General features: G+C 37.4%; 1 protein-coding gene across 10 annotated transcripts in view; it reads right to left on the bottom strand.

The window, feature by feature from the left end:
• LOC119877537 overlaps nt 1-22503 on the bottom strand; it is a 410753-nt gene that overhangs the window by 267552 nt on the left and 120698 nt on the right. The window lies entirely within an intron of this gene.

The following is a 22503-nucleotide window of genomic DNA, read 5'->3' as shown; positions in this document are numbered from 1 at the left end:
TTAGGGTTAAGGCTTCAACACATGAATTTGGGGAAACAATCCAGTCCTTGGCAACAAGGAAAAGCAGGAATATAGACACTCAGCACTACTTTACAAGAAAATATTGTGTTATTGTTGTTTGGTAGAAAAAATTTGGCAAATTAATTTATTTTTGCTCTACCTATTTCTATCCCACATTTCAAAGCAGTGTCTGTCTCTGACATTGACAGTGACACAATCTCCAAGTCTTCATGGAATTAGGACACTGGAGCCTTTGCTTCATGGATACAGGGCAAGAAAAGTAGAAATGCATTTCCTTGGAACTGAATGGTGTTTATGATACAAGGACCCTCTAAAGGGTGGCCTGGGTGAGTGGCCCCACTGGCCTTGTCTAAGGCAATCATCTCTACAACCCTTGCATAGAACAATGGAAAGGGATCAGCAACTTGTTTCATCTTGAAAACTGTCTGAGTCAGGACTAGGGCCAGGTTACATTTTTAAAACTACATTTACCATTCATGACAGGAGTACCAATTCTTTATGTAAAGGAGTATTAAATACATTGGTCAAGGATAGAGGTTTGAATTGCATTATTGGAAAAAATGGGTGAATGAATGCTTATATAGCCTTAAAACTTAGAAATACGAAAACATAGTAGAATAGTAGGCATTTTATAAAGGCTGAAGAAACTAAGAACAGAAAGGTCAATTTTGGCCCCTGAATAGGACTTTATGGTTATTGACTAAATATAAATAACACATAACTACTGTTTTACTATAGTAGTCCTTCGTTATTTTGTCAAAATATTTAAATGTCAAAATTAATTAATCCAAGAAAGATTAATATGAGGGATTAATATCCCTCCTTTTTTTAAAGATTTATTTATTTATTTATTTATTTATTTATTTATTTATGAGAGAGAGAGAGAGAGAGGCAGAGACACAGGCAGAGGGAGAAGCAGGCTCTATGCAAGGAGCCTGATGTGGGACTCGATCCCGGGTCTCCAGGATCACACCCTGGGCTGCAGGCGGCGCTAAACCACTGCACCACCGGGGCTGCCCAATATCCCTCTTAATATGAGGGATTGAAAGCCTCCAGGGAAATACTTCATCCTGTCAATTATTCCTTATCAGATCTAATTTAAAATATATATATATGGTCTTCTGATATGCCTGGGTGGCTTAGCAGTTAAATGTGCCTTTGGCTCAGGGTGTGATCCTGGAGTCCCAGGATCGAGTCCCATATTGGGCTCCCTGCATGGAGCCTGCTTCTCCCTCTGCCTATGTCTCTGCTTCTCTAACTCTCTGTGTCTCTAATGAATGAATAAATCAAATCTTTTTTAAAAAAATAATTGTGGACTCTCCAGAAAAGAGGAAAAATTCTGAATAGAACTTGAGAGTTATGGTACACAGCAAACCTTTGGTCATTGAAAATTCTACATATCTGATGCCTTCCACTGCCATAGTGCCCAACGGTGGCAGCCTATAGGTGTGGACAGTGATGGTGCAATGCAAGGTATCTTGGACTGTAAGCAGCAGAAACACTTTTGGATGCCATGTATTGAGCCTATTTTGTCACTTCTAAGATTCTCTTATCACTAACATCAAGAAAATTGATGATGGGGAAATGTAAATGGGGAGTGGAAAACAGTATGGAGGTTCTCAAAATTAAATATGGAAATTCCATATGATCTAATAATTCTACTACTAGGTATTTACACAAAGAAAATGAAAACACCAATTCAAAAAGATACATGCACCTCTGTACTTATTACAACATTATTTGTAACAGCCAAGATATGGAAACAGTCTAAGTGTCCATTGATAGACAAATGGCTAAGGAAGATGTCCTATATATGCTACAATGGAATATTACACAGCCTTAGAAAAGGATGAGATTGTGCCATTTGCAACAACATGGATGGATCTAAAGGGTTTTATGCTGAGTGAAATAAGTCATATTAAAAAAAGGCAATTACCATATGACTTCAGTCATATGTAGATTCTAAAAAAACAAATGAATAAACAAAAAGCAAAATAGATCTATAAATACAGAGAACAAACTGATGATTGCCAGAGGGAAAGAGGGATGGGACTTGGGTAAAAGAGGTGAAGGGGAGTGGGAGATACAGGCTTCCAGCTATGGAATAATTCATGGCAATAAAAGGCACAGTGTAGGGAATATAGTCAATGATATTGTTACGACATTGTACGTAACAGATGGTAGCTACAATTATGCTAAGCATAGCACAACATATACAAAAGTGGAATCCTATGTTGTACACCTGAAACTAATATAACATTGTGCATCTACCATACTCAAATTTAAAAGAATTCTTTTTGAGAAGAAAGTGATCTATCAATCATGAAATTGTCCTAAATTCCTGATGAATGCCTCATTTTTTTTTCTGGTCCAAGTAAAATATAAATTTATTTGAGGAGAAATTTCTCTATTAACTCACTGATAGTCCCTCCAAAATTTAAGGGTAAAGACTCCCAAGTAAGATACAGCTTAAATTTTTTTTTTAATGTTTGGGAAGGGAATAGTTGAGAAAAAATCATGATAGAAGGGAGGAGTTGTTTTGTGGTACTAGTATGGAGAGCAATTTAATGGGAAATTATAGCCCTTTGGGAGATGAGTCATAAAAAAACAGACTTCCAAATCACCAGACACAAATTATTATCATTTGCAAAAGAAAAATGAAAAAGAGAACCAATGATGTTGACGAGAAGTTGTTGTGACTTTTGATTTCTTCATGAGAGCTTACACTGAGAAGGTAATCACAGCAACTAAAATTGCAAAGGTCTCAAATGGTCATTGAGAGAATGGAGACTTTAATCATATTTTCTATATGAATGGTTTGGTCATGTAGGTCCAGAAAATTTCAATTGAAATTCAAATGGATCCTCTACTTTTTTATTGATTCTATTTAAATTTGCCTTTTCAATAAAGGCACTCATTTCATTCACTAATAGAAAGAGTTAGTTTTGCTATATCTGCATTGCCATAGAAAACATACATGCACACCTGGGGAAAGGAAACATTCATCTATTTCACTGATTCGATCTTATTAGACTTTTCAGAAGATAATACATATCTAGATGAGCTTAACATATGTTTTAATACGGTTTTAATACTGTTTTGATTTGTTTTTTCAATTCATTTGAATTTTGAAAGTATAATGTACAGCCATTAGATTACCATATACTGGTAAGAAATCTTGAGACAGGGTTTTTTATCCTAAGGAAAAGATTTGTTGGACTGTATACATTTTTAAATCAAAAACCATACAGTGTTAACTTCTAAAGTACTCTCAAATATACTATTGGAAGTAAATTTTTAAATTAAATTTGTTAAACTTTTTTATCTGAAAACCTCAATTTAAACAGATTATTGCTTTTGCTACTGGTACTATGTCTAGAAGAAAACTTTAAAAGAGAGAGATTACCTTTCTTTCTTTTTTTTTAAGGTTTTATTTATTTATTCATGATAGACATAGAGAGAGAGAGAGAGAGGCAGAGACACAGGCAGAGGGAGAAGCAGGCTCCACACCAGGAGCCTGACGCGGAACTCGATCCCAGGACTCCAGGATCAAGCCCTGGGCCAAAGGCAGGCGCCAAACTGCTGAGCCACCCAGGGATCCCCTACTTTTCTTTCTTAATTTGATTGTGCAGCGCAGTGTAGTACAAAAACTCTAGGCTAGTGTAGATATAATGGGTTCCAGTGACTGTTCTCTCATTAAATGTGTTTCTTTTACATTTTCCTGTGTACCTGTTTCCTCTTCTAGAAAATGAGGTAAATTGTCAGTGAATTCTCATGTTTTGGAGTGCTTAAGGACTCAAGAAGAGGCCTCAGACACTGTGGGGGGAGGATTCTTATATCCCCCACCCTTCAACTAGAGTAGTTTCAGTTTTATCTGCTTTTCATATTGGATGCTCACCTTCTTGTAAAATTTCACTTGAAGAAATAATTCTATGTAAAAAAAAAAAATATATATATATATATATATACACTGAAAATTACTTGACCAGATGAACACTAAAGGTCTAACCAAAAGAATGTTCTACCTTATAAACTGCTAAATTGCTTTTAAAAACTGTAGACTTTGGGATATATTATTCAGATTCAAACCAGCTGTGAGTCAGTTAGGATTCCCAGTTGCCGACAACAGAACTCACTTAAACTCTACGTAGAAAAAAGAAATTTATTTTCAAAAGTAACTTACCTCACTCACAAACTCTGTAGGAAGGGGAGAGAATAAAACCAGGAGGCTATGTAGCCAACTACAACCCTCAAAACACGTACAGACTGTTCCACAGAAAAATCCACTGCCAACTCCACCGGACACAGAAGCTGCAGCTCACACCACTAGCACTGGGCTTTGGCCACTAGAACATCCACCCCAGTGCCTTTATACAACACACACATGTGCACACACGTTCCTCCTAGTACGTACATCCAGAGGTTGTTGTCTTCTGATTCAGAGTACTGTGAGGTACATCTGATCCATGCCCCAGCTGTAGGCAAGTCAAATCTACTACCTGACTTGCCTTCTTAGAGAGACAAGATTGACAAGGCAAAAAGTTCCCCCAGATGGAGGAAAGTATTGCAAAGGTACTGGACAACAAAAGTATTTCTTCATTTCTCTCTCTCTCTCTCTCTCTCTCTTTTTCAAGAAATCTTTGCTGGTGCCTACAACGTGCCTGGAACTCTTCTGGGTGCTGGGATAAAACAATGAACCAAATAGAGGAAGGCCCTCTTTCATAAGATTTTATATTCCAGAGGAGCAGACAAACACTAAACAGGTAAACAAATAAATGTTCAATATGTCAGATGTTGAATGAGTGCTAAAAAGTAAAATAAGCAGGATAGAGGGGCAAAGAGTAAGTGGTGCCATCCTGACAGGGGAGTCAGGGAGGCATCACTAAGGAGATTGCACTTGAGCGATCCATAGTACACGGCCTCCAGGTACTATGGAAAGAAGTGATGCAGATACCCCGGGGATAGACCTTCCAGGCAGAGACTAGCACATGCAAAAGCCATGCGGTGATGTAAGCATGTTCTACCCACTGTAATAACTCGCATGGACCCTATAGGAAAATGTGCAAAGCCTGGAGTGAAATTATATGTTATCTAGTAATCCTGAGAGCCTTAAAATTTTTCCACACTTAAAATTCCCAAGTCACAACCATGGGTCCCCACAAGGAACTTGTTTAAATCCAAGGCAAGTAAAAAAGGCCACCAGGAGGAAGCAGAGCTGCTGCCACCATGGCACCAACAGTGCATCTGCACACAGCAGCAGATTCTAGGTCAGTAAGAGCAAACCCTGGAGTTGAGCCACTTGTTCCAATTCTGTTGTAGCTCCTACAGTGGCATCTTAAAAAGAGTGAGATGCCCTTACTGCCAGACACCTGTATGTGGAAGGAAACACCTGACAACAGATGGACAACATTCCCCAAATACTGACGTCAACTCCTGAAGAGCAACAAGATCAGCATTTGCACAGAGCAGCACATGACCTTCTGTGCAACGTGTAGTAAGTAGATACCAACCTTGCCCATAGCTTAATGTTACTTACGTCTGCACACTTCCATTTCCATACATATGCTCACTTGCTCCTCTACCAAGAGTTTTTTTTTTTTTTGCTTTAGTTGACAGTTTATTAAATACACTACATTTGTACCTTATTCTGTAGTTTTTTTTTAATTATTCACACAGGGACTTAGTAAAAACGTACTTTATAGAAAACCATCTGCAAAACTAAAATAAAAATAAGAATGCACATTTTATACACATATTAGATAAACTGCTGGAAATCTTAGGAATTATTTTAATGAAGGTGATTGTAAAACATGAAGCGCCTCGACTTTATCAAATCTGACACCAGACCATGACTTCAGAAGTGTTAATGTTGAAACGTGGATGCAAAAGTGTCTATTAACCACCAATAGGTGGTCAGTTAGGAGTTTAAGAAACTCAGCCAGAGTTGGATGAAGTCAGAAGATGTAAAAGATATTTGGTAAAGGCAATGTGAAGCCTCATAGAAACCAAGGACAGGAAAATGTTGGAAAAGAGACTCAAATTTCTATGGACTCACTCTCTCCCTCACTCCTCTCTTTTCTCTGTACACTTGCTTCATTTCTCTTTTCCTTTCTACACATTGGCCTCTGTTTTCTTGGTAGGAAACATGGCAGCCAAAAGCCCTAAGCTTTACATATAACACAGTACAGGAATCTAAAAAGATCAAATTATCTTAGTTCCAATAACAGAATTTCCAAGCACCAACTCAGTGGTATGATAAAGAATATACCTGGGCCTTGTCCCTAGTTCCTGGCACAGAACTTTAAAAACCATTGGAATTTCCTGAATAATAATTGTCTTTGTTATGTTAATGAAGCGGTCCCTGGTGAGCATTGAAGATAGCTCCAGGACAATGAAGACTGGTCACCAGAAAGACCTGGTATGTGACTAGACAGTTGGAACCTTTCAGGAGAGGATGGGTGCTGGAGATAGAGTCAAACACATGGCCAAAGATTTCACCAATCATACCACTTAATGAAACCCCAATAAAAACTCAACACCAGGGCTCTTCCTGGTTGGTGAATACAGAGATGTGTCAGGAGAGTGAGGTGCCCTGATTCCGTGGGGAAGCGTGGACACTTTGTATTTGAGTCTCTCCCACACCTTGCCCTAAGCAGCTTTTTCATTAGGCTAGTTCTGAGTTTGTCCTTTATATGAAAATTGTAATCGTGAATAAAGTGCGTCCTTGAGTTCTGTGAGTTCTATTAAATTATGGAAACTGAAGGAGCCACAGAAACCCCCAAATTTAAAGCAGATCATTCGAAGTGTGGCTGGCCTGGGGACCCCACTTGCATCTGGTTTCTAAGATCAAGGCAGTTTGGTGGAGGACTGAGCTCTTAACCTGTGCAGTCTGGTGCTAATTCCAAATAGTTAATGCCAGAATTGAATTGTAGTCAACCCATTTGGGATGGAAACAATGGACTCTGACCAGCCAAGCCTAATTAATGACATCAAAATAGTGGAATAATATGCTTATCCCAGCTTGAATCTTCTTTCCACCCTGAACCAATCAATGGTCACATTTATAAACATGGTGACATCTATGGTAACCATGTGAATTTAGAGGGGGAAGGCAGTTCCTAAAAAAGACATGTTTGGCAGACAGTTTCCTGGCACTCTACTCCCACTGCTCAAAGCTTCCATGACTGACCAAGTATGTCCTGCATTTCATTCTTAAACCTAGTCAGATCTACAGATGGCTCCCCAATGCTATAAATTCATACTGTCATTCCACATCGAAAGTACATTCAATGCTGAACCTCTAAAATGAAAAAAAAAAAAATACTTTTCAGCAGCTAAACATCCTATATTAAAATTGAGAGTTTATAAATAGTAACCAGATCTTATAAACAATTGGCTGTGGATTCCATGTGTCTAGAGAATTATTCAGTGTTTTTTCTCAAGTATGTATTTTCTTTGGCAAAATAGATAAGTAGTCTCCTAAACACAACCCTGAAAATAAATGTAAGGTCTATTCTGGTATTACATATGCAAAAGAGGAGTAGTTTCCCATGTGGTATTGTGGTGAGCTATAATATGCTTGCAAAGAACTAAAGCCTTGTAGAGCTAAAAGAATAAGGATGAACATGATCTATGTTCACTAGCAAGGCACACACAGTGAGAGAATGCTTTTGCCCTGCTCGACTACTTTCTGCCTGCAGAAATCTTCCCTCCCACCCTATGAATGTGTTCTGTATCTCCTAGCACCCCAGTGCAGTACTTCATAAATTAGATCTTAGCTGTCTGTTTTGCAGTTGCCTGAAAATTCATTTGTTTCCCCCAGAATAGGAATTGAGAACGCGGTCTTCTATTCTGTTTCGACCACAGTACCTAGAACATAGCGGCAGCACAATACATATCAGTTATATTTGCACTGTTTGATGGTCTCTGGCAATGACCTAAATTCCTGAGTGTTGGTTTACATGTGGGTAAAAATGAAAGTAATTATAATCCTTACTTCACTAAGTTGTTATGAGGACTAAAAGCCCATAAATGCTACTGTTGTTGCTGTTGATAACCATGGCCCAGTCAGTAATCATTATTCACTGATTAGAAGCCATCAGGCCCAAAGCAAGCTATTAATAGGTGGAGAAATCACAAGAGACTATTTCACAAGAGGTCCGAGTGACTGTTCTCAAAATAAACAGCAAATGAAATCTCACTATTCAGACAGACATCCCCTTTTCTGGAATCTCCATAATCATTACACCCTAGATATTTTTAGAGTTTTTAAAATACAGGTTGACCTACTTATACATTCATATTTTCTACTTATTCATTTGTTTGTAACAAGTCATTAACATAACTTATTAGAAGTCAAATAATATAGTTTTAGTTTGCTTTATGCTACATGTTTAGAAACTTTATTGTACTTTATAATACTGCAATAAAGAAAAAAAACCTCTGGGGCTTTTTCTCTTTATTTCATTAAACCTCTCTGCTCCAGAGTACTTGACATTTGTCATTTATTTTTTAAACAATCCAGCTCTGCTCACATCTAATTCCTATCCTCTTTCCTGAGTTGTTAGTCAATAAAATACACATATTATTGGAAGCAATTTGTAATATATATATATATATAAATTATGTCATTAGAAATCATTCTCATGCTTAGATTCTTTATGAAAATCAAAATCAGGGGCACCTGGGTGGCTCAGTGGTTCAATGTCTGCCTTCAGCTCAAGTCCTAATCTTGGGGTCCTGGGATCGAGTCCTACATCGGGTTCCCCATGGGGAGCCTGCTTCTCCCTCTGCCTATGTCTCTGCCCCCCTCTCTCTCTCTCTCTCATGAATAAATAAAACCTTTAATAAAAAGAAAGTCAAGCATCATAACATCTCACTCGTGCCAATTTAAAGAAATAATATCAAAACACACCAATGCTTTAGAAAGAGTAGATATGCATGAAGTTCCAAGAGGCAAAGAAGATCTCTTTCTAAATAAGCAGAAAAGAAATTCTTCAGAAGGAACCCCTGAGATATTGTCTGGAAAATAACGTTACTAGAAAGAATGATTGGTAAAAGTGGAGAATTAGGACTACAGTTATACGTGAAACCCAGGCAACCCCAGAAAAAGAAAATGATCTTTTTTCCAAAGTCACATTTACCAAAGACTTTTCATTTAATTAGTAAGGGCAATGCTATTTTTTTAATATTTTAATTTTTGGTGGAAAAGTAGAAGAAAACTTATCAGCTAGCATTTAAACATATTGCATTAAATAATAGTACTTGATACTTGCCAACTACCAAATTAATTTGACAGAAAAACTAAAGTTATTTGAACATTAATTGTATGATTAGAACTTATAATGGTTTGGGGGGCCTGGGTGGTTCAACCGGTAAAGCATCTAACCGTTGATTTCAGCTCAGGTCATGATCTCAGAATCCCGGGATCAAGCCAGCGGCAGCCTCCATGCTCCTTGGAGCATCTGCTTGAGATTCTCTCTCTCTCCCTCTCCCTCTGCCCCTCCCTTCACTTGTGCATGCGCTCTCTTTTTCTAAATAAATAAATAAAATCTTTATTTAAAAAAAAAAAAACCTATGTTGGTTTGAAGCCACTTTTAAAAGCTTATTATTTTAAAGTAATTTTTAAAAATATTATTCCAAATGCCCAGAGTGGGCATTCAAATGTGGAGTAAATTCTCCACTGCCCAGAAGACACCAAAAGGGGTTTCATTGGAAACATGTCGATAATACCTTTATCCTTTCAAATATACAAAGGTGATTTTGTTACCTAAATCACACATTCCATCCTTAATTGAGATTATAAGCCTAAATATTTGCTCCAAACAAGCTCTTAGGAAATTATGAACAAAGTTGTCTACTTAATTTTGACGCAAAGTAAAATGTCACAATTTACTGTCCCTGATCACAATTTGGGCATCTCAACAGTGGCATGCTAAGCATGTCCCTTCTTGAATTATTGCCAGCTAACATTCATTTTGATATATGAATATCACCGGGGAAATTCAGAACCCTTCAGCCACTTACGTCTCACGTTAATACTCCCAAGTGGTTTTATTAAAGGCGCCAGCATTGCTACCCATTAGGAGTTGTCATGCAGTGTTTTATTTTGATATTTTACTTCACTGATTTTCATCATAGTTTCCTACCTAGGTTCCAGACACTATGACTGCATTCATAAACTTGCATATAATATGCATGTGAAATCATATTTCCTTCTTGGACGTGTTAGCAAAATTCCATCTGTCTGTTCCTTTTTAAACTGTTAAGTTTTCCACATTGAGGAGAGAATTGGGTTACAATTACCTACTGTGGCTTTTCATCAAAATAACGTTTTAAGTGGTATGTAATATTGTTCCATATTATCCCTTGCCTGAGGAGTTTCAAATATTTCACACACCCAGATATTTCTACAATAAACCAAAAGACATATTAAAGCATTTTAAAGTCGAAAGGAATTTTTAGAGATTTTTCTAGTCTAACCCCGTCATTTTTCAGATAAGAAAGTTCAGCTCAAAAAGATTAGAGAAGCAGGAGGGCATGTGGGTGAGAATGTGAAGTCTGGGGCCAGACTGCCTGGGTTCAAAGATGTCTCCACCACAGCTTCATGTGGGACGTTGCCAACACACTTCACTTTTCTGTACCTTTGTTTCAGTGATAATAATACTTACTCTTTAGGGTTTCTGTGAGAATTAAATGAGATTCATTACCAAGAAAAACAGTTCTTTTCCATTCACATAACTTCAATGAAGAGGAAATTTCCTTAAATACATCTGGCTATGGCTTTAGAAGAAGTCTATGATGACATAGCCCAAATTCTTACTCTATTTTTTCCTAGGATTAATAACCCCTAGAAAACTCAATTTTTTCTCTGTTCTATACATCTCAGGATGCCCTTTAATGGAAAATCTCACAGTTAACCAGCATGGTTCAAGACTGCATGCAGAAATCTATTTTATCCCAGGGTTCAGTATTTGGAAGCCCATTGTTGCCATGCCGTCTGATAATAGCTTCATTAGTCATAAAGGTGATACTTGGTTCTCCAACTGACCAGTTTTGTTTTATCTCTCATTTGGTTCTGACCTCTGGCAAGAAAACAACAGCAGAAAGCACACAGTTCACAGAATGCCTGACACAACATGAGGACTCAATTAGCATTTGCTGTTACCATCATTGTGTCTTGCTCAGTCACCTATCACATTAGCATCAAAATTAATATTACAAACCAGATCCCTTCGTCACAGTGCTAAGATCTCATCTATGGACAGAAAAAAAAAAAAGGACCTTTGATTATTTAGTACCTTAAGATCATATAATTATGTTTCTATTTCACAGTTCTTCAGATCCACTTCACAACCAATCACTATGCCCTTTTTTTGAAGCAGACATGTGCAGTAAATATTGATCAAATATTCTTTGGGACCTACAATTCAAATAGCAGTAATATATATTCTTGCATAAAATATTTAAGTCATATCTTGATATTTTTAGATACAAAAATATGGAAGTAAAAAAACAGTCACTGCGTTTTTTTCTCAAATGAATAAACTACATTTCTTGGATTTGAATTTTCAGTAATGCTACATTCCTCATCTTTATAACTTTTGAGGTTACAATTTTCTGCTTAAATTTGCTATTTGACTCTTCCCACAATTACCCATATATATGTACACTTACACACACACACTCTACATAGAACATACACATAGTGGGAATATTTTAAATTTTAGTAAATTTATTTTTTTAATTCCATAGTTTAATAAGAATGCCTATGAATGTTTGTATAGAACTTTGAATAACAGATTTTAAGTTTCTTTAGAGCAGTTCCAAGATCTTTTTCATTTGTCTTATTCATCATAAATCAGGCCATATCAGTGCCTTACTTAAAACCTCCAATATCTTTCTGCCATGTATAGAATCAAATCCTGGGTGTGTGGGTGGTTCACTTGGTTGAGCATCTGCCTTTAGCTCAGGCCATGATCCCAAGGTCCTGGGATCCAGCCCTTCATTGGGCTCTCTGCTCAGTGGGGAGTCTGTTTCTCCTTCTCCCTCTGCCTCTTCCCCAGCTCATGTGCTCACTCGCTCTCACTCTCCCTCTCAAATAAATAAATAAAATCTTAAAAAAAAAAAAATCAAATCCTCTAGAGCCTTTTATGAGCTGGCCCTGCCTCCTCTCTGACTTCACCTCCAGGGAGCCCTCCCTGTCACTTAGGGCTTTCGGCCAGTTTACCTTCTAGCTGTTCTGGAACACGCCAAGAACACTTCCATCTGGGCACTTGAACTTTCTCTTCCCTTGCCAAGAACTCTCTCCTGTCAGATATTTGCTTAGCTCACCCCCTCACTTCACTCAGGTTCCTGCTCAAATGTCATCTCTCAGAGAGAACCTTCCTCACCATCTTCAAATATCCCCATACCCACACTTTATCATCCCCTATTGCTTTATCATGTTTCACCTTCTTCACAGCCCTTATCACTACTTGATAATATATATAGATTTTTTTATTTTGTCCCCTCTACTAAGATTGAAGGCACATAAAACTAGAAATTTAATTTACTTTATACCTATATCTCAAGAATTTGGCAGATGCTAGACACTCAAAACTATGTTGAATTAATAAATAGCAAATAAATCTTTGTGTGCCAATATTTAGCAAAGTCTCTGGCTCATCGTGAGCACTGACTGGATAGGTGACAGTTGAACAAATGAATAAAATGTATTGTTCAACAAAAAAATACCAGAACAATACCAGACAAGACCCATTTGTCTTCAGACATATCAGAAACTTACTGGAGAGAAAATTATGACTGCCCTAAAAATTTTTAAATGGTATATAATACTGCATTAAACTACACGTAACCCATTCTACAGTAATTGTATCTGAATCAATGATACAGCTACTAAGTGCATGACTGCTCGGGAAGCAAATTTTGACCAAGGCTGGAGTCCTCAAGTTAGGCTTCACTGGGTAACAATTTGAAATAAACCTTAAAGGACTTATGATTTTAGTCAGGTAAATGGGAGAAGTTGGGTAAGGGGCAGGGGAGGCAAGTGGAGAAGATCACAAGTAGGAAGAAAACAGCCAGTCCATGATGGAATTGTATTTTCTTTTTTGTTGCTGTTGTTGTTTGGTTTTGTTTTGTTTTGTTTTGTTTTGTTGTGGGGTTTTTTTGTTTGTTTCAGGATAGTATTTTCTTAACAGTATGTTTTTTCAAGTAAAGTTTTCCAATTTAAGTACAGTTGACTCTTGAACAATAGGGGTTTGAACCGCATAGGTCCAATTATACACAAATTTTTTTTTAATAAATACAGTACAGTAAATGTATCTTCTTTTCCTGTAATTTTCTTAAGAACATTTTCTTTTCTCTACCTTAGTTTATTGTAAAAATACAGTATGTAATTCATATAACATATAAAACATGTGTTAACCAACTCTATGCCATTGATAAGGCTCTGGCCAACAGTAGGCTATTAGTGGTTAAATTTGGAGGTAGTCAAAAGTTATATGCAGATTTTCTTTTTTTTTTAAGATTTTATTTATTCATGAGAGACACACAGAGAGGCAGAGACACAGGCAGAGGGAGAAGCAGGCTCCATACTGGGAGCCCGACATGGGACTCGATCCCGGGTCTCCAGGATCACGCCCTGGGCTGAAGGCGACACTAAACCGCTGAGCCACCCAGGCTGCCCTATATGCAGATTTTCAACTGCATGGGAGGTTGGCACTCCTAAGCCGTATGTTGTTCAGGGATCAACTGTATATAATGAATATTAGATTGCATATTCCTGGTAACTTTGAGATGATTTGAAGCTTAGAATTACAAAATAAAAGTAGAAGTTAGTTATAGTCATTCTCATCTTTTTTCATGTGTTAATATGCACAATTATTTTTGCTTAAAGTAATTTAAGCAGGGCACCTGGAGGCTCAGTCAGTTAAGCATCTGCCTTTGGCTCAGGTCATGATCCTGGGGTCCTGAGATCAAGCCCTGCATTGGGCTCCCTACACTTCAGGGAGCCTGCTGCTCCTCCTGCTTTCTCTCTCTCTCTCTCTCTCAAATAAATAAATAAAATATTTTAGAAAACTAAAGTGTTTTCAGAAGAAAGATTTTGAGTATCTTGAAGATATAGGAATGGTACTGGAGCATCTTAACATGACCATATCCATGAAATGGGCTTTTTCTGATTATGCACTAAGTTGTTGAAGATATTTTCAGGAACACACATTGTCTCAGACATGCTCATTGTCCTATCCTATTACTGAATATTAAGTAGCTTGAAAGGTATTGTCACTTGCTTGTACTTCAAAACAGGAAAGTTACTTATCAAATATGACAGATACCTTAATGTCATGAAAGAGAATAGGTTCCAAAATTTCAATGGGTTAAACTTTGCTGAAAGGATCAGGAGAGAATACAATTTGAAAGAATTTATGCTTCATATGCTATATCCTCATATTGAACTTTGATGCTATTTGACATTATTTACCAAATTAGAACCAACATACTATTAGCAGAACACAACACTGTCTTTGAGAGGAGCGAGTCACACTCTTAGCAGAGACGCTGCTGCTGGAAAGCTATATAACCCTTTACAGCTTCCAAATAAAACCAGTTGCAGGAGAAATAGATTTGAAGTGCACAATATTTCTCATGAACTAAAAAATTAAATCTGTTGAAAAATTAGTGTCCTACTGAACTGCAAAAGTAAATTCGTAAAATAATGCTCCCATTCAAAAAAATAGTAAAGAATAATTATTTCTAATTTCTTCTGCCTCTAATAGGTGAATATTTTGAAGCTAAAAAAAATTAAATAAACTATAGTTTAATGGAATTTATTAAATGGAATTTAATAATAATAATTTATTAAATGGAATTTAATAATAATAATTTATTAAATGGAATTTAATAATAATATATGCCTTAATTTGACATTATAAAAGAACAAATGGGGCAAATGAAAGGTATTTGTGAAAAGAACTTTCTTAATGCAATAGCCATCTTAAGGTCTCTCTACCCTCTGTCGTTGAGAGAGGAGCTTAAGAGTCTCCTTTACATCGCCATGCATGTTAATTGGTTTCCAGCTGGTCTGTTATCAAGCATATGGAGTGGGGAGGAGTCTGCTTTTTGAGGCTACTTGCATGCCTGATTTTAGTAACTAGTAAGACAATGGAACTAATAATGGCTAAGGGTTGAATCAGAATTAAAAACTGTACAATTTCACATTCTGAACAGCTAAATTTCAATTTGAAATATCAGTTGATATTTCAAATATCTATTTATTTAATTTTCGAACATATGGACAGCTCTTATTCACATGAATTTGTTTGAAAGATAAAGGCAGTATATAAAATGATAGCAAGGTAATCAAACAACATCCAAATACAGTGAATGATTTTAGACTTAGGCTTTTAACTCAACAGTTTGGAAAACATTGCTATACATAATATTTGGCATGAAGTTTAGCATGACTCTTCAAGTTCTAATACTATGTATGAACAATGTGACACTTATTTAATATGCCTTGATCCCTGTACTTACTGGAAAATAAGGATAAAGTTCTATGTCACAGGGTCATCTTGAAAATCAAATGAGATATTTCAAATGATTGTCAAGACAAGGAATGGAAGTGAAAACATTTCATAAATTGTAAAGTACTAAACCCATGGTGATTATGGATACAATTAATTTTTTTATTTGTGCCAAAGGTACACACAATTAGATTAATTATCATTTTTAATTCATATGACACATTCATCATTGGTCCAGGCTTAGCCCACTTTTATTTAGTTGGTTGATTACTTAGTTGGTATTTTTAATAATGTAATAAATATTCATGAAATCACCACTCAAAACAGAAGCTAGTGCTATGATAACAACTCACATCTGGCCATGTAGCCCCTTCTCCCACCTACTGCCTTCCCACTAAATCCCATGTTCATCATTGCCTCACTTTTTTCTTTAAATAGTTTGATTAGTTTGTGTATTTTTTATTATCTTTAATAATAATTTGTTTATATTGTTTGGTAATTATATAAATAATTAGCCACAAATAATGAGTTTTAGTTTTCTTTATTCTTCCAATTGCTTTTTCTTATCTTATCATACTAACAGCTGCAGAAAATGTTGAAAGCCTCAAAACTGATGAACTAGGTATCTACCGTAAGATTCTAGTAAATTAACAACAAAACAAACCCATGAAAAGAAGAAAACAATTTAAATAGTATTCATTGTAGCGACATCTGCATGCCTACATTTCAAAGATTACATCCCACTGAGAAAAACTGAAGCAATCTAAAAAGAACTTCCACAGACCTCCACCACATCTACCCACCTAAATTAGTTTTCTGGGGCTGCCATAACAAAGTACCACAGGCTAAGTGGTTTAAACAATAGAAATGTTTTGTCTTGCATTTCTGCAGGTTAGAAGTTCAAATCAGGTGTGTGCAGTGTTGGTTTCTTCCAAGGCCTCTCTCCTTGGTTTGCAGATGGTTGCCTTCTCCCTGTGTCTTCACACATTCTTTTCTTTTCTTTTTGCCACACATATCCCTGGTGTCTCTTTTCTCCTCATCTTATAGGTTGTCAGCCATATTGGATTAATCCCTTACCTTTACAACCTTATTTAACTCTTTAAAGACCCTATCTCCAAATATAGTCTCATTCTGAGGAACTGGGAAGATTAGGCCTTCAACATCTGAATTTGAGGTTGGGTGGGAAGAACACATGATTCAGCTTATAACACCGTCTATGAGTATATGTATCCTAAATGATACTATTATGGTCCTTCTGCTGTGTAGATTTGATCCCACATTAAAGCACACAATGTGGCTATATTTCAGCTCCCCTGCTCTTCTGAGGTAGACAACCTTGAGCAGAGTACAACCTACACATCTATTGGTTATGGCCCAGTGTGTAACCAAATATTCTGCTTCCTACCAGTTACTGTAGAAGGATACTCTATGCTCCTATCTAAAGCTGACTCATCCACTTGTGCATTTGATCTTTAGTCTTTGCCCATTCATGGCCACACAGGCAATTCTTGCCTCTCTATGCTACATCATTGACATCATTAATTATTTTCCTCTCAAACTGACCATTTCCTTCAATATACAAATATGTCGTTATTTATCCCACCTTTAATCACACTTTTATTCCTATTTTTTGGCTCCACTTTGTCTTGCACCAACTACCATCATTTCTCAGGTCCCTTTATGGTAAATCTTTTCAAAAAAATCTAGAGTGACCATTTAAAATTTGTCTTTTTTCATTCTCTTTTATTCCACATTTGACAGACTTGCTCCCCCTAAATCTACAGATTGAGAGCAATCCTCATCAAAATTCCAAAATAATTTTTTAGAGAAATAGAACAAATAATCCTAAAATTTATTTGGAACCAAAAAAAAAAAAAAATCCCACATAGCCAAAGACATTTTGAGAAAGAAGCACAAAGCTGGATCACTCTCCCTCTCTCCCTGGTTTCAAACTATATTATGAATTTATAGGAATTAAAACTACATGGTATTGGCATAAAAATAGATACATAGATCAATGGAACAAAATAGAAAGCCTAGAAATAAACCCATAGATATATAATCGATTAATTTACAACAAAGGAGGCAAGAATATACAAGGGGGAAGACAGTTTCTTCTATAAATGATGTGAAAACTAGTCAGCTATATGTAAAATAATGAAACTGGGCCACTATATCACACCATACACAAAAATTTTCTCAAAACAGATTGAAGATTGAAGATTTGAATGTGATACCTGAAACCACAAAACTTTCAGAGAAAAACATAGGCAACAAAATCCTTGATATTGTTCTTGGAGATGATTTTTTGGACCTAACTCCAAAGGCAAGGGCAACAAAAGCAAAAATAAACAAATGAGACCACATCAAACTAAAAAGCTTCTGCACAGTGAAGGCAACCATCAACAAAATAAAAAGGTTACCCTATTGAATGGGAGAAGATATTTGCAAACCATACATCTGATAAAAGGTTAATATCCAAAATATATAAAGAACTCCTGTAACTCAATAACAAAAAAATAATAATAATTCAATTAAAATACGGACAGAGGATTTGAATAGACATTTTTCCAAAGAAGACTATACAGATGAGCAAAAGGCACATGAAAAGATGCTCACCATCACTAATCATCAGGGAAATGCAAATCAAAACTACAATGAGGGGATCCCTGGGTGGCTCAGCGGTTTAGCACCTGCCTTCCATCCAGGGTGTGATCCTGGAGTCCTGGGATCGAGTCCCGCATCGGGCTCCCTGCATGGAGCCTGCTTCTCCCTCTGCCTGTGGCTCTGCCTCTCTCTGTCTCTCTCTCTTTCTCAGTCTGTGTCTCTCATGAATAAATAAATAAAATATTTTTAAAAAACTACAACGAGATATAACCTCACACCTATTAGAATAGCTGTTATCAAAAAAAACGAGAAATAATAAGCATTGGCAAAAATATGGAGAAAACAGAACCCTCACTTACTGTTGGTAGGAATGTAAGTTGGTGCAGCCGCTATGGAAAACAGTATGAAGTTTCCTCAAAAAATTAAAAATAAAACTACTTCAGCGCCTGGGTAGTGCAATTGGTTGAGCATTCAACTTTTGGTTTGGGCTCAGTTCATGAGATAGAGCCCCGTGTAGGGGCTCCTTACTCAGCCCAGAATCTCCTTGAGATTCTTTCTCCCTCCCCCTCTCTGCCTGCCCTTCCCACTCATGCTTTCTCTCTCTCTCAAATAAATAAATAAATCTTAAAAAAAAAAAAAAAAAAAAGGGGATCCCTGGGTGGCGCAGCGGTTTGGCGCCTGCCTTTGGCCCAGGGCGCGATCTTGGAGACCCAGGATCGAATCCCACATCGGGCTCCCGGTGCATGGAGCCTGCCTCTCCCTCTGCCTATGTCTCTGCCTCTCTCTCTCTCTCTCTCTCTATCATAAATAAATAAAAATTTAAAAAAAAAAAAACTACCATATGATCCAGCAGTTCCACTTCTGGGTGTTTATCTGAAGAAAACAAAAGCACTAATTTGAAAAGATAAATGCACCACTATTTATATAGTACATCATTATTTACAATAACTAAGATATAAAAACAAGCTAAGTATTCCCTGATAGATGAATGGATAAAGAAGATGTGGTATATATGTACAATGGAATACTATTCAGCAGTTTAAAAATGAAATCCTGTCATTTGCAACAACATGGATGAAACTTGAGGGAATTATGCTAAGTGAAGTTAACTAAGAGGACAAATACCATACAATTTCACTTATATGTGGAAGCTAAGAAACAAAACACAACAAGAACTTCTAGATGACAGAGAAAAGACTAGTGGTTGCCAGAGGGAAGGAAGGTAAAGAGGTGAGTGAAATGGATGAAGGGGATCAAAAGCTACAAACTCACAGTTATAAAATGCATAAATCAATGAGGATATAATATACAGCACGGTAACTATAGTCAATAATATTGTATTGCATATTTGAAAGTTACTAAGACAGTAGATCTTGAAAATTCTCATCCTAAAGTTAAAAAAAAGAAAAAATTTGTAACTCTTTATGGTGATGATCATAGCCAAACTTATTGTCTTAATCATTTCTCAGCATATGCCAATATCAAATCATTATGTTGCATATATTAAACTTATATGATGTTACATGTCAGTTATACTTAAATAAAATAATATTCCCAGAAAAGGGCAGAAATAATGTAGGATGGTTAAGCCTTTGCTATTACCTATACTTTAATCTAATTGCCTGTTCTTTTTCAAACAGTTATGTTCAAAACTTAGGTTTTATATCAATAGTTTGTCATATGTAGCTCCTTTTCAAGTTTCTCGATACTTAGAATGAAATTCAGGCAAATTATGAATACAATTTTTTTCAAGATGGGAGGCAGGAGATATCCAGGTGGGTCTGACCTAATCACATGAGCCTTTTAAAAGCAGAGAACTTTCTCCAGCTGGTCTCAGGAAAAGAAGTCAGATAGTTGAAGCAAGAGAGGAATTAACATGAAGGAAAAATTCCATTGCTGTAAGAGAAGGCCATGGAGCAAACTTCAGAGTGGCTTCTAGTTGCTCAGAGTGGCTCCCACCTGACAGCAACGGAGGGAGCAGGGATCTCAGTTCTACCACCACAAGAAACTGAATTCTGCCAACAGCTTAAATGGTCCTAGAAGTGGATTGCTCCCCAGGGCCTTCAGACAAAAATTCAGCCTTACGTAGACCCCTTGATCACAGCCTTGCAAAACCCTAAACAGAGATTCCAGCCATGCACTGCCTGACTTCTGACCTATAGAACCGTAAGTGGGTGTTATTTGAAACCACTCCACTTCTCGTAATTTGCTGCACAGGGAAGGGCAGGGTGAAAGAAAGAGAGAGAGAAAGAGAAGAAGAAGAAGAAGAAGAAGAAGAAGAAGAAGAAGAAGAAGAAGAAGAAGAAGAAGAAGAAGAAGAAGAAGAAGAAGAAGAAGCAGAAGGAAGGGGAAGGGGAAGGGGAAGGGGAAGGAGAAGGAGAAGGAGAAGGAGAAGAAGAAGAAGAAGAAGAAAGGAAGGAAGGACAAATGTGTGACACCCCAAGCTCAACATTTCCAAAACTGACCTCTTGATCTTCCATCCAAATTAGCTTCGCCTCATTCTTCCCTATCTTCACGGATAGTACCTCCTTCGTTCTAGTTGCTCAGGCCAAACACTTGTATTAATCCTTGACTCCTCTGTTTCTTTCACAAACCACATCTAGACTGTGAGGAAGTCCTGCTGGCTCTGTCTTCAAAATATATCCAAGTAATAATACTTGTTACCACCTCTTCTACTACTTTTGTCCAAAACCCTATTATGACTTCTCACATATCAGACTGCCCCGGCCTTGTAGTTGGACTCCCTGCTTCCCCCTTACCCAATGTCTGCTCTCAGCACAGTGGCCAGAGGAGCCTTTGTAAAACTGGAATTCAGGCCGCATAACTCCACTGCTTACAAAGCTGCAATGAGTCCTTGCTTTACTGAGAGTAAGCACTCATGACAGAGAAGAGAGAAACAGGCTTCCCCTTCTGCTACTAGCATTCTGAAGAGGAAAAAAAAAAGGAAAGAGGTATTTGAACAGCAATTCCGGCAGTATAATTTTACCTCCAACCACAGTTCTCTTTTCATTGGACAAATTTATAAACAAACTCAGTAAAAGAAAAGTTCCTGATCATCACAACCCTCTCGAATTTTCTGAGAACAGTAAAAGGCCTCAATGTTCTCTGCTTTGAAATCTTCCATTGGAAACTGTTGTGAGTTTTTATTTTTTTAAATTGGAATTCATTTCCAGTACCTCTGCCATTTCCCAGCCACAGGACCCTGGCAGGTCCTGTTGGCCTCTGAAGTTCAATGTCTCATCTGAAATGAAAGTTTTTGAGGCCTGTCCTGCCCAATTCACAGGGCCACTGTAACAATTAACTGAGATTCTCACGTTTAGGGAGTATGTTCTCAAGAAAGATCCCTGTGCATACGTATATCCTTATTTATAACAAAACTACTTAGCACTTCCCTGGTGAACAAGTGGCTTCTCAGCACCTTACCACTCCTCCTGCAGCCAATGAACTTCCCTATAAAATTATAAATTTATAAAATTCCTTATAAAAAAGGTTTCCAGATCTGCAGGTGGTCCTTGGGCTTGGGTGCTCGTCGCTTATCCTGTGACCAAGAAATGAAGGGCAAGTAATTTCTCATAGATTTTCAGAGCTGTCTCTTTACCTACAGAATGTGAAACTAAGGAGGAAAGGGGAATTGGTGCCATTTGATAAATACAGCCATTTCTTCGTCTTCCACAGGAATCCTGGCATCCAAGTGTCAGCTAGTATTACAACACATTTCAACTTCTGCCTTTCTTCATTTCCACTTCCCCAGCCTTGCTGTGGGTGGGGGGCGGGGGGGAGACAAAACAATCCTAAGAAAGAGCAGAGCAATGGTCACGAGGAGAAGTGGCATTGTAGGAATGTGCAGGAATGCACTGGAGGTGCCTGGGTAAGTAACTCTGGTAGCGCAGTGCTCAGCTGTGAGATGTTTCTGGCCCGTCGCACTTCCCGTGGCACTGCCATCACATGCGCTAGACCTTCCCAGCATGATTCAGGTATTATGACAGACATTATAGAGAAAACACAGCCACTCGAAGAGAAGTCTGAATACCCAGGAGAAATTCTTAGAAGAAAGAGCTATTATAACAGTTCAAGAAGCCATAGTTTTGATTCTGACAGACCACACCATGCCCACCACAGAGGAATTCAAAACAGAGCAAATCTTCATAAAATTTTCACAAGGTGTATTATTCTTTCACACTCCTCACCTCTGAGCTTTATCTACAGTGAGAGTTTCATGTAGACTTGCTATGTGAGGTATCATCTGTTTCTCTCCAAAGTCCATGTTCTACCTTCCAGACCTTGATCTCTAACTGGGAGGCCAACCCATGTGAAACTCATCATCCTACAACTTCCAGTTGGGTCCAGCCAA

Source organism: Canis lupus, chromosome 25 (assembly GCF_011100685.1).
Source record: "Canis lupus familiaris isolate Mischka breed German Shepherd chromosome 25, alternate assembly UU_Cfam_GSD_1.0, whole genome shotgun sequence".
Taxonomy (NCBI): Eukaryota; Metazoa; Chordata; class Mammalia; order Carnivora; family Canidae; genus Canis; species Canis lupus.
Note: the sequence above shows the minus strand (reverse complement) of the source record. Positions and strands in the feature narration are given on the sequence as shown.